Source organism: Limulus polyphemus, unplaced genomic scaffold, assembly GCF_000517525.1.
Source record: "Limulus polyphemus unplaced genomic scaffold, Limulus_polyphemus-2.1.2 Scaffold239, whole genome shotgun sequence".
Taxonomy (NCBI): Eukaryota; Metazoa; Arthropoda; class Merostomata; order Xiphosura; family Limulidae; genus Limulus; species Limulus polyphemus.
Genome location: NW_013665849.1, coordinates 82,593 through 88,592, shown reverse-complemented (window position 1 = coordinate 88,592; position 6,000 = coordinate 82,593). Strand labels below are relative to the sequence as shown.

Here is a 6,000-nt window from a genome sequence, read left to right as displayed (position 1 = left end):
TACATCGGAATGACTACCACAACTCTGTCAAGACGCACTTACAAAATGGAGCCATCAAAGAACACTGTGCCCGCATCCACAACCAAAAACTCACACTTCAGGACCGAGAACTATTTAACGACTTCACAACTCTTCAAATTCACGAAATATTAAAAACCCTACAGCAATCTCCCATGATCAACAAACAATCGACAGGAACAGCACGCACACTGCTGCTTCTTGGCGAGAAACCCCCAAGCCACAATACAACATTCCACCAATTAACGCCTCCCACGAGCTAGATACCACCACCTGCTTACCTATACCTATAAATATCCACCAACAGTAATCACAATTCACACAACATATATGATTTTAATTTGTTCAAATAGTATATGAAAGATCTTAAGGAAATTTGGTAGGGAGACATGTCTTATGATGTACACTGATTTAAAATTTACGCACTTAGACCCGACTATATACAAGTAGTCTTTAAAGATTAAAAAATATATTTTATGAGAAATAACTTATCATTGTTTTTTGTTACTGTGAGGGAGAAACATTAGGTAAACTACATTAATCACTGGAATTTTTACTTTTTCAGAAAAATTTAAACTTAGTGGAAAGGTGTGCCACTTCAAAAATAATTCTTTTTAATTGTCACTTCCAGTAACAAAAAGTCAGACAAACAGTAACCAGATCTTGATCTATAGAAGTCAGCTGGCTTAACTGCCTTGTTAAAATCCTTCCTTAATAACCAGTAAACTGAAAACTGACATTTATGGGATTCAAGATTGGCAGCTTAATTGCACAAAGCATATTCCTAATCAGTAGAGATGCATGCCCAGATCCTACTCGATCTCAATTTCAATTCTTTTGGGGAAACATTCAAACTCTATTGGATGGTGTGACATCCTTTCAAAATATTTCATATTTGTCACAATATAGGATTATTTTTAGTCCTATTCTATGTAGATAGCTTGTTTAGATCTGAAGTTAATATTAGTAAGTTTATATACTGGAATGGAGCATAATTAAAAGATAATTCTGGACTTCTTGAAACAATATTTTTAATATATGAAGAATTCATTAGTCTTATGAAAAATCCATGATTAAAAAAAAGATCAATAATTGACAAAACTCATTATATTCACATGGAGAAAGAGCTGAAAATTTATTTATTGTTTTCAAATTCTGCTTGGTTACGTAGAAATTAAAATCAGTTTTTAATCTTTTAACAGTTACATTTGGAATGCAAACCTATGTATAATGATTTTTTTCTGGCTGATGTCACAAAAGGTTTTAGTGCAACTTTTAACTATACGAGTAATTTTGGTTTTCTGGGCATATGTTTCACTGTCATATTGCTAGTGAATATAAAAACATGGTGTTATGTGTTTGCTGATACATTTATATGCTAATATAGCATGCAAAAATGGATGGAGTTAAAAACAAGGTTTATTTAGTTAATTATTTTATTGTAAACTTTTGGTATCACACTTGTTTTGATACTTTTAAGAGTTGCAGTGTATGTATGGTTTCATAATGCTAGAAACAAAAAATAAAAGTTTACAGCTTAATGCATTTTCAGATCACAGAGTAAGCAAAAACAATTGATTAAAAATTGTAAACCTATTTTTTGTAATTTTTATCTAATAAAAGAACAAATCACTGTTTTCTTATAAATTATTAGTATTTAATTCAGTATATATATAGAATTAAGTTGCAAAATAAATAAATGTTTTTAAGTATTTCATACTGTATCATAGAGTGACTCCATGATAGTTGCAGTAAGACTTTTGTCTTTTCTTTATCTGTTTTCTTTAAAAACTATGTTATTTAAATAAGATACCCTTAGCAACCTTTTGTTGTATTGAGTACATAGATCTATTTAGTCCTATGATGTTTGCCCAGAGCAAGAACAGATTTTTCCCATATTTTAAAATATGCAAACTTACCAAGTTTTATAATTACCCCTAAAAATGATTTTAAATAAAAATGGCAAAATGTAGTTTAGATGAGAATACATTATTATAGGTCATAGATTATCATATCTACATTGAAAATTCTGTTGCCAAATGTACATTATTGTTCTCAAATACTATAGATAGCAAGCTCTCTCAGAGTTTGGTTCTCGTATTTTGCTTTTAACGTATCTTATTGAACAAAAGACAAATTACTGCTACAACAGTGAAAAAAGAGAGTGAAAGTTACTAAAATATGTAGTCTGGATTTGTCTGGAATTTCATTTACTCCATATCCACCATGAACAGTTCTTTCTTGTGTAGTTGAAAATTAGGATGTAGGTTGCTCATGCTCCAGAGCTGGCAACTCATGCAGTTTTACTGTGTATTGCACAGATCTATAGTGCTTCACACTGTAAGTGTATTGATACCATATGACTGAATATCTTGAGCCTTTCTAGGTTATTTTAATTCCCTATTCATCATGGACAACCACCTCAAAAGCAGGCAATAAACAAATTATAATGTCTACATACAGGCAGAGAGTAGTAGTGGACTTACCCAGTAATCCTCAGTAATAGATTGGAGGTGATTGCTTAGTAGGTGACTACTGTGTTGCATTAATTCAAAAGTAATGCAATTTGATATTACAGTGAATATGTCCTGAATTTGTTACATTGTGGTGTGACTGGAATGCTTTGCAGTACCAATATCAGTGAAATTGTTCTACTTTCCAAAATTGTCTCCAAGGGTCCTTCTCCCATGGAAATCTATCCGGAAAGTGGCTACATGTCATGTTAGATGATCAAGACTGTTGTTATATTTATACTTCACTATAAGAAACTTTACTAGAAAATATTTCCTCTTGGGAAAATGGAGCCATACCACTTCCACAGAAACACACTTGATCACTTTGCTTCTTTGTACCAGTGGATCAATCATAAATTTTTTTCTCTAAGGCTGACAACTCTGATACCTTTCTATCATATGTAATAAGGAATAACTAGTCAAGTACATGTTTGGATCATTTTTGAAGTTTTCCATATTCTTACATTAATGACTTGCAGTGTTTATCTGAAAATAGTTAGGCATTGACTAAATTAATTAGAAAGTTTTTTTTTCTCTTAGCCACAAGGAACTATCATTAAGTAAATGAATTTCCATACATTAGTTTATAAGTCAAAGCTTCCTCATTAAATTTTAAACTAATGTTTTACTGTTTAATGATACTGAACTTAGATGATTAATCTAAAATCTAACTGTACTGTACATCTCTAAATCTGTCTTTCAAAACAATTTATATATATATATATATATATCAATTCAGAAAATAAAATAACTGAAGGTCACTTTTTTATTATTATTGTAATTCCATTGTTTCAAATAACCTGTGTAATTATGTTTAAGGAATTCACATCCTAATTTATTATATTTCGATAAGTAACTAAAACATACATGAACATGCATGTATTATAAAATTAATTGCTTACAGTTTTGTGCTTAACAGTTATTCAAGCTTACCCACCAGAAAATTAAATGTTTTTCTGTTTCATCCACATAATAAACAATTAATATGAAATACCACTAGTGTGAAATATATGTTGAGCTAAGACCACCAGTCTTAAGATACCTATGTGGAGCATAATGAATATTTTGGTATTAACCAATTTACATCTTCATTTATATATTTTACACATGCATGTATGTTCCATCACATATAAAGTATATGCAGTCACCTTAAAATAAATACAGTAAATAACAGATCCATTTTTTTCTATTCTATGTTGCAGGTAAAATAAATCTGGTATTTTTTATCAAGAAGATAATTATCAATTGTTGCAGTAACTGCTATTTGATGTAAACTTGACTATTACAGCAGTTTGTTTAATTTTTCCAGATAGAGCCAGGTGATGTAATTGAAAGTATCAATGACCAAATTGTATTGTCCCTAACAACGAAAGAAGGTAAGTTAAAATTTTAAACTGAATGATGTATGTGCATATGGAATGTTTCATAACTTGTATTATTTAACATTAACAAAAACTTAATAACCCTCACCTTGAGAATGTGGATGTTTGCACTTTGATACTGGGATTTATTTTGTCTATATATATATAGTAGCATTTACTTTGTTTGTAAGTGAGAGAAGTAAGAAAGAAATGGAACATAAAGGAATGATAAAGTCCTTAAGGAGTGGAGGCCAGGAAAAAGACTAATAACAAAATATACACATACTGCATATTCAAAAGTTCTATAAATAAATCTTGGCACTACCAGATAAGATAAGAAGATATATGTTAATTTGGTTCCAAAGCATAAGATAATTATATTTAAAGATCAGTGATTCCTGAGGCATTGTTAATATCTTAGAAATTGAAAATAATCAGAGGGACAGTACAATAAGCTTATTTAATCCCTACATGTAACTGATTTAGTTTTAATCCCAATTTAGACACCTTTAAGGGTTATATTATTGATTGAATGATGAGGTTGACTGAACTCATGGGTGATGAAAGTTTGTGTTGGTGATAATGAATGATCTTTAGTTAGTTATTTTTTCCTTAATGCTCATTTTGGTTTGTACAACATTTTTATGTGATATCTGTAACAAATCTGATAAAAAAGAAAAACAGTATAAGTTTAACCATCAATTTTGATAAATATATAAAATTCTTAAAAATTATTCAATGAATACATTTAACATTAAAAGAACAGCTTCTACAGTGAGTTAAAAGAAGAATGTTTTATTTGTGTAATGTCTTTTTTTGTCATCTGCATAATCATTATCTAAGGCAGATACAGTGCACAGAAGCCTCTAATCAAGCATTTTTCTTTCATATGCAGTAAGAAGGCCCTTTCAATTTCCTTAATTTTCAGTTATTCTGGTATACCATGAATGATGTAATTTATAGCTCTTTGTACTGTATTTAAATCTAAAGCAACCAGAAAAGGTAAAATAGATTACTAGATTGTCACTTTAAATATCATCATTCTCTGTTTCCTGAACTGACTGAGTTGTCACTGACCTTTTACCATTAATATCTTCTTTTTAAGGAAAAAAATCAGTTTTTTTTTCTTGTTTCATGTTTTATACATATAAATACACACAAACACATATTGAAGTTTTCTTTCACTTAATTTTAAATCTGTGTATGCTCTATAATTACTTTTAGTTCTGAAGTTTCTATTGCAAGCATTTTGTTTTTCTTTTTTGATTTCTTATACAAATTAACTTGTTTGTTTTTCACATGTTACATTTTCATTCTTCCTTTTTTCTCTTCACAGGAAGTTTATGCTATACAGTTGATGATAAAAATATTCATGCATGTCATAATAAGGTAGTCACAAAGCCACTAATTTCTTTTTGCCAGTCTGATCATATAATTAGTTTTTGTTCTATTTCAGTTTTAGTGCTGATGAAGAACAATCAGTAATAATCACTTTTTATTTTGTTGTTTTAGTAAAAGTGATGAATTTTTTTTTTTAAATATTTTCATGCTGCTGTGATGTTTGATGGATTTGTGAATACATACAAAATGCAGTACCAATTATCATTTCAAGTTAACTTATATACATCTTAGATAAACGATGCTACTCTGACCTGATGAGAATTATTTGTAATTACAACTAAACACACCATTATCATGAAAATTAATTATATATATGTATTCACACATTACATATGCGAGTTACATAATTATAAACTTACTTCAAATTTAATTACTCTTATCAATCAGTATTAATAAAATAAAACACTTTAAAAAATAATCTTGGATCTGAACTTACCGAAGTTAGTGGATATAAAATTATTGAGATTTAGATATAAATCATTTAATAAGTTATTGTTCAAAAGAAGAATTGGTATAATTGAAATTATCATAAATATGAACAGAGTACAAACTAAGATGTAAAATAGTTACACAAAATAACATTCTAGAAATTATCTTCAATGAAATTGACAGCTGAGTATAGTGACTCAAATGCATTTACTGGACAAAACAAAACAAAAAAAAAGTTACAACACTTGCTGAAAAGTTACAAAGAAGTATAAAATGGA

At 29.1% G+C, this 6,000-nt stretch overlaps 1 protein-coding gene across 4 annotated transcripts in view; it reads left to right on the top strand.

The window, feature by feature from the left end:
* The window catches only part of LOC106478661 (PH and SEC7 domain-containing protein 2-like), a 123,486-nt gene that overhangs the window by 66,583 nt on the left and 50,903 nt on the right, over positions 1–6,000 (top strand). For all 4 annotated transcript variants that reach the window (XM_022382298.1, XM_022382299.1, XM_013939217.2 and 1 more), the window contains one exon: positions 3,841–3,907. The gene's annotated coding sequence lies outside the window, so the exon portion shown is untranslated. The remainder of the gene's footprint in view (positions 1–3,840; positions 3,908–6,000) is intronic.